At 37.0% G+C, this 8,105-nt stretch overlaps 1 protein-coding gene across 1 annotated transcript in view; it reads left to right on the plus strand.

Moving 5' to 3' along the window:
- The window catches only part of CLIC6 (chloride intracellular channel 6), an 85,090-nt gene that overhangs the window by 43,511 nt on the left and 33,474 nt on the right, over positions 1-8,105 (plus strand). The window lies entirely within an intron of this gene.

Raw genomic sequence — 8,105 nt, forward strand, 5'->3', positions numbered from 1 at the left:
TTGTGACTGTGACTACTTCTTTCCTCCCTGGAACTATGGCCTGGAACTGGATAATGTGTGACAGTGCTGCCAAATATCATCAGATCCTGTGCCCAGTACAAGAGTCCTTTGGGATGTTTTTCTGATGAGGTGTTCTTTCCCTTTATCATCCCTGAACACTAGACTGCCTCCATTGCTGCTGCCCTAGAACCCATAACCAGTGCTGCTTCTACTCTGCTTCACTGTGCTCCTGGCAGCCTCCACTGCAGTATTTGCAGACCCTTTTTCTACCTTTCTAAGCTGCCCTGGGTTGGAAAAAATGAGTTGCTGTGAGTTTTTATTGGTTTTTCTGCTCAAAAGTTTGATGTGCTTTTTAAAATTATTGTAAAAAGATGTGTTAGAAGAGCTTGGCAAAAATGCTTACTTCATCACCATCTTGGCTCTATCCTTTCAAAATCCTGTTATTTTAAATCTCATTTTTGTATTCTACACACAATAAACTTTTATATTTCCTTGATTAAATCTTTTGTTTCCTTTAATCAATGCAAAATAAGTCTATTTTTGCCTAAGCCTTATAAAAACTGGGGTTTTAGTTTATAAATACAGCTTTTCCTTTTAACTATCAGATACCAGAATAAGAAGTAAAATCACAGAAAATTCTAATTTACTTAAATCTACATATCATTCGTGCTATCTCTGCCCTCACTGAAAAACTACCCAAGGTTTGAGGTACTCTGTCAGTTTTCACTCACTCCAAATTATTGCATACCCTAACTAGAATACCCATTAGTTAAAGTGAAAGACATTTAATCAAAAAGCGTAGTGAATAAAATAACAAAACATACACATTACATGTAGGGAGGGCACACATTGAAGAACTGCAATTGTCCTCTGATGATGTTATATCATCATTCTCTGCTTTCTCTCATGTTGCTCTTTCTGAGTATCTTCTGCTACCATCTGCTGGACTCCGCTATTCAGGACCATTTGCTGCTCTCTGCTCCTTTTTATTGGTTTATAGTGGCTAGGAAACCTTCCACTGACAAGAGAAGGTTGAAGTTTTCATTGCATAGCTATTACTGGTACCATGAACCACTAAGCCTCACTTCTTTTCCCATCTGTACCTCTACTTGCTTTCAGCTCCATGGAATAAGATGCCCTCAACCTGGGTACCCATTGGTGTCCTTCTACCCCCCTACCCCCATCCCCAAATCCACTCCCACCTCCCCTTCTTTCTAATTTTCCTTTGCCGATTGTAAACTCCTTGAGGGCAAGGACTATCTTTTTATCTTTTTAAAAAATTTATATCCCCAGTCACAGTGCCAGGCACAGGGTAAGCATTGGATAAATATTTGCTGAATTGAATTAAAGTAGTAAACAAAAGCCAGAAGATTGCCCTAGGATAAGATTGTCCCTTCTTTTTGATCAAGGTTCTAAATGTTTTGCAACTATCTAATTTGGAATTAAGAAATTCCTTTGAACTCCTGTTTAATCCTTGAATGTGTGAGAGACTATATCTTCTTAATCCTCTTTAATTCTATCTCTCTCCCCCCAAACAAACAAACAAAACCAATGAAGCAATGTAGAGAAAGGGACAAGAAGCTAAGAGTTAGAAAGAATTAGGACCAGGTTAAGTAGACAAGGAGACTGGGTCCACATTCTTATCTTTGTAATGCATATCTGTCAGAAACAAAAGTGCTGATCCTTTCTTCCCCCCCCCCCCCCCCCGCATTCTGGCTAGCTTAACCCACAATGGTGTCCTTAAACCTAAGGAAAAAAATAGAAAGTTTATTGAATTTGGACTTGGAAGGAAAATATGATTCTAGTTCAGGATATGATGACTCAGTTCATTATATAATTGTTTCTTTGAAATTTGAAGATTTTTTTGTGTGTGTGTCAAACCACAATAAATTACAGAGGTTGTTCTAAGAAAGAGACAAATAAAATTAGGGTGCATATGTTCACGGTTTAATTTCTCTCAAACTGGCATGATGTGTATTACATGAAAGTTCAGTCCAAAACTGGGCCCCCCTAAGGGGGCCAGTTCAGAACTGGCTTGACTTAGGATTTGGGGGCACAGGGTTATATGCTCTTCAAAGAGTAGGTATTATCAAGGGCTGCCAATCAACACTCTGGGAGGTGGGCTATATTAAAATGAGGTCTTGAGGACTTGATTTAGGTCACTTAATCTTGGTCAACAGGGGCTGAAATCACCCACCATCCATACAGAGGAAATACTACCCCCAGTCTTTTGGCTATCTAGGCAGAAGAATCTGTCTCCACCCAAATCTGGGTAGGATAAAATCCATTCAGGCTTGGCTTGGAGTTTGACCAGGATAAGAAGATTCTATGCAATCTCATTATCAGTAATGTCCTTCTGAAGAACTTTGGAGCAGAAGGCTGTGGGGCTGGGGGCTCTGATTCTCTAAGACACAGATTACTAAGAGAAATCATTTTTCACGGTTGTGAGATGGTTAAGGTCCTTAACATTTTTGATGTCAAAAAACCCTTTTTCATGGAACTTAATTATCACGTGGAGATATGCATATTTCTTAATTTAATTATAAATGACTTTGTCTTAAAAAATGAAACCTAAAAATTTCATTTCATAGGAGACATAATAGATGATAAAGTTTAAGATCCTCAAAATGGAAAAAATAAAGTTGTCTCTCCATCAGTAGACTAATGAACATTTATTAATCATCTGCTATATTTCAACCATGAGAAATGTATTTAGAGAGCTGGCATTGAAGCCAGAAAAACCCCAGTTGAAGTGTCACCTTTGACACATATGGTTAAGTGACACTTAGCCTTATAGAGATGTGGGCAACTCCCTAAGACTACAAATTACAAAATTATATATATATGTATATATATATATATATAAAACTATAAATGATCAAACTTTATTGATAGAAGTAATTTCCTCACCTGGTGCTTCCCACAAGTCCAAAAATAGTCAGTATCCTCAAGGAGCTTATATTCTACTACTACTAGGTTTCATAGTTTGCTATTTTGGCCAGTTAATTTTGATTATTATTTTGGATTTTAAATATGTTTTGCACTAAATAGCTCCAGAGCCATAAAACCATGCACACCCTTTGACCAAGCAATACCACTACTAGGTCTGTATCCCAAAGAGATAAAAAACAAAAAAGAAAAGGACCTATGTGCACAAAAATATTTATAGTACCTGTTTTAATAAACATATTGCAAAGAATTGGAAATTGGGGGAATGTCCATCAATTGTGGAATGTCTGAACAAGCTGTTGTATATGATTATGGTGAAATACTATTGTGCTACAAGAAATGACAAAGTAGTATGCTCTCAGAAAAACCTGGAAAGACTTACATGAACTGATGAAAGGTGAAATAAGCAGAACTGGGAGAACATTGTACACAATAACATCAATATTGTACAATGATCAGCTGTGAATTACTTATCTATTTTCAGAAATACAATGACCTAAAACAATTCTGAAGAACTTATGATAAAAAGCGCTATCCATCTCCAGAGAAAGAACAGATGGAATCTGAATGCAGATTGAAGCATTTTTGATTTTTTTTCTTTTTTGTTTGCATTTATTTTCACAACATGACTTACAGGGAAATATGTTTTGCATGACTGCATATGTATAGCCTATATCAAATTGCTTGCCTTCTCAATGGGGTGGGGGGAGGAGAAAGAAAGTAGGGAGGGAGAGAATTTGCAACTCAGAATTTGAAAAAAAATTGTTTTTACATGTAATTGGAGGAAAATAAAATATCAAATTAACTAAATAATTCTAGATAAGCATGATAAAAAATTAACACATTTTAGATCAGTATGAATATGTAATTTCTTTAACAATAAATGTATCATCATAATAAAGCCAGTGACCTTTTCTTATTCTCCTATAACACTGTTGACCACTCTCTCCTCCTTCATACTCTCACTAGGTTTTTGGAACACCACTCTCTCCTCATTCTTGTTCTCCTTCTCTGATTGCTCCTTCTCTGTTTTTGCTGTATCCTCTTCCAGATCATAATTATAGGTGTCCCTCATTCTGTATTGGGCCTCTTTTCTTCTCCCTTTATACTACTTCACTTGCTGATTTTATCAGCTCTCATGGATTTTATTACCATCTTTATGCTTATGATTCTCAGATTTACCTATCCTGCCCCAACCTCTCTGCTGATCTACAATCTTGTATCTTCATTTGGCTTTCAAACATCTCAAATTGGATGTTCAGTAGGTATCTTTTTTGTTTGTTTTTGTTTGTTTTTATTTGTTTGTTTTTTGTTTTTTGGTGGGGCAATTGGGGTTAAGTGATTTGCCCAGTCACACAGCTAGTAAGTGTTTTGTGTCTGAGGCCAGATTTGAGCTCAGGTCCTCCTGACTCCAGGACTGCACCATCTAGCTGCCCCCTCAATGGACATCTTAAACTCAACATGTCTGAAGCAAAACTCATTATCTTTTCGGCTAACTGCCCCTAGAGGGTAGCACACCACCATTCTCCCAGTTCCTCAAACTTGCATTCTAGGAGTTATCCTGGATTCCTTATGATCTCTCTCCCCCCCATTCCAGAATCCTAGCTGTTGCCAAGGCCTGTCAATTTCACTTTTGCAACATCATTTATATACACCCCCTTCTCTCCTCTTATACCACCACCACTCTAGTGTAGTGCCTCATCACCTCAACAACCTTCCTACCTTTGAGGTTTTCTCTGTATCAGTTGGGTGTATACCACAATGTGCAGGGTGGGTCTTCTGGACACTGGTCTTCTGGTCATGTGGTTTAGATGATTTCTTGTGTATCATCTCCAAAAGATGCTTTTAGACACATCCCAACTCTGGACAAAGGCCCTTTGGGAAGCTTCTCTCTATTTCTAGTTTCTGGCTCAGCTAGCATACTTGGCTATCTTTTTCTCATGAGAAGAGTAAGCATTGTCATAGCTACTTAGTTAAAAGTCAGAGAATTTCTTAAGAGTTATTTTAGGAAAGTGGCCACCTTTGTTTTGAAACATTAAAAAACCTTTCTTATCTTGCTCCCTTCAGAATTTTGGCTAGGTCTCTCATCAATAACAGGAGAGTTTTCAACCCCCAGGGTCTTCCAATCTAGCGAATATTCATAGGATTAATTTTTCATTAGACTAAATTTCCTTGTCTCTGGACTTGGGGTTTCCATGGGTGACTTGATTCTATCTCATGGTGAGCATTCTCTATAACTTTCTGATTTTAATTTCTGAAGGATGGATTACAAGCCTTATAAAGTGTAGTAGTACCAAAGTACTGAACACTTTGGAAGTTGGGGTTTCCCAGTTTTCTAAACTTCTTTCTCCCATGCAGAGGAGTGAGGAAAAGGCACCTAGACAAAGCTAAGCCTAAGGTGCAAAATCATTGCCTCTTCTACTTGTCTAGTTCCTTTCCTGACCTTTGATATTTAGATGTAAGTAGTCAAAGCTAAAGGTTTTGAGATCACCCTTACATATTTACATCATCCAGGCTTTCAGCTAATCCTGTTATGTTCTATCAGCTTCCAAGTCACTCTCCCTATTTATTTATTTAGTGAAGCAATCAGAGTTAAGTGACTTGTCCAAGGTCACACAGCTAGTGAGTGTAATGTGTCTGAGGCCAGATTTCAACTCAGGCCCTTCTGACTCCAATGCTGGTGCTCTATCCACTGTGCCACCTAGCTGTGCCTCTCCCTCTTTTTTTAAGGATAAGTACCTGCCTTAAAATTTTTCCTTCCATCTCAAACATTTCCCTATATACCCGGAAACTTAAATATATCTGTTGATGTTTACACAAACATCTTGGCTTTATAGTCTATCAAATTCCTAAACTCTTATGATGTTCAGCTTTATCTCAGCAGCCTGCAGGGGATAATCAGGCCTTGGATCTCACCATCAACAATAAATTGTAGAACCTCCATGATTGTGACCTCAGAAAATTCTTCTTTATGATCACAAGCTCCTATTCTTCTGTGTTTCTCTCTGCTTCATTCCTTCTAAATCTATTTATCATCCTCACTATAACCTTTTATCTTTTTTTCCTTTCCTATTCTCCTAGTCCAGGTGTGGGGAACCTGAAGCCTCAAGGCCACATGTGGCACTCTAGGTTCTCAAGTACAGCCCTTTGACTGAATCAAAACTTCACAGAACAAATCTCCTTAATAAAAGGATTTGTTCTGTAAAACTTGGACTCAGTCAAAGAGCCACACTTGAGGACCTAGAGGACCACATGTGGCCTTGAGGCCTCAGGTTCCCCACTCCTGTGACCTATTTCTATATCCTTTCTGGCCTGACTTTCCTCTAGCCATAGATTTAACCCTATAGCTGAGTAATTAAACTCTACACACACCATCATTTAACTTCCTTGCCTCCTTGTTCTCTTGATTTATATCCTGGCAATACTCAGTCCTGGTTCACCTCTATCATTTGGCTTCTCTGTGTTTACTCACAAGCTTCCGCATGCTTCCATAGTGTGTCTCTCCTGAGCTCCAATTCCACATTGCCAAGTTCTTGATGGATAACTCCACCAGTCTGTCCCATATGTATCTCAAATTCAACATGTCTAAAACCGAACCCATTATTTCTCTCCCAAAACCTACCCTTCACCCTAACTTCCTTATTTCTATTGAGGGCACCATCATTCTTCCAGTTGCCCAAAGTTGGAATCTCAGAATCATCTTTGACTCTTCTCTCTCCTTCAACTATACTTACACCATAGCCAAATCAATTACCATATCTTATAGATTTGATCTCTATAAATATATCTCACATCTCGTCTCTTTCTTTCTACTCACATGGCCACCATCTTAGTTTAGGCTCTCATCAACTTTTGCCTGGGTTACTACAATATCCTCCTAATTCTTCTCTGTCCTTTCAGTTTTTCTCATCTCCAATTCCTCATTTATATCATTCCCAAAATGATGTTATTAAAGCACAGTTTTGAACATGAAATTACCTACTCAAAAAATTCCAGCAGTTTCTTTTTTGTTCCGGGATAAAATACAAGCTCCTTTGGGTTTAAAGACGTTCACAATCTGGCTCTAACCTATATTTTCATATTTATTTTACTTTGCACGATTTTGTATATAGAAGATCCTTGTTATCATGGTCTTAATTGGTACTGGAAAAAGATCACAAAATGACAACCAAAAATGGGAACTAGCATCTTTAGAAATAGTAAAAAAAAAGAATAGCTTAGAATTTTATCTTGAAAAATGAAACAATAATTATGAAAATAAGTTTATTTTATCTTATTTGACAAAATTTGACTAATTTTTTAACAGAAGGAATTAAGTGTTAATGAAAGGGGCTATAATTTTTCTGATAATATATCTATGATAGTGCAACATGACATTCTTCACTTCATGGGTAACTTTTTCAGGGCAGTTATAAAAAGGGTTATTGTTGCAAATGTGTTCAAGAATTTAATCGTTTCAAGGATGACTTAATTTTTTGATTTCAAATCATGTCCTTTTGAAGTTCCTTCCAGTGCCTATAGTCAGAGGCTAATGAATTATAGACAGAGATGGGCAGGAATAGATGCTACTGTTAATAGAAAAATTATGTTTTAATAGAGATGAATTTTATATAATGCCATTTTGACAAGTGAAGATTTTCAAGTTATGCAGACTTTGTTGGTAACTTTCTTTTCTTATAATATGCAATATTTTATTTTCCCCCCAATTACATGTTAAAACAGTTTTTAACATTTTTTTTAAAGTTTTAAATTCCAAATTCTATCCTTTTCTCCTCTCCCCATTTTCTGAGAAAGCAAGCAATCAGATATGTTATACATGTGCAATCATGCAAAACATTTCCATAAAAGAAAAAGACTGAAAGAAAGAAAGTGAAAATAGCATGCTTCAGTCTGTATTCAAACAATATCAGTTCTTTCTCTGGAGGCAGATAGTATATTCCATCATTAGTTCTTTGGGATTGTCTTACATCATTATATTGTATCATCGAATGATATTGCTGTTACTGTGTACAACATTTTCCTGGTAACTTTCTAAAAAAGCATTATGATATAATGGATAGCTAGCTAGCCTTCTCTCTTTTTCACACACACAGGCGCATGCACACAAATACACACACACACACACACACACACACACACACACACACACACACACA

The sequence above is a fragment of the Vombatus ursinus genome, unplaced genomic scaffold (assembly GCF_900497805.2).
Source record: "Vombatus ursinus unplaced genomic scaffold, bare-nosed wombat genome assembly UNPS02014809.1, whole genome shotgun sequence".
Taxonomy (NCBI): Eukaryota; Metazoa; Chordata; class Mammalia; order Diprotodontia; family Vombatidae; genus Vombatus; species Vombatus ursinus.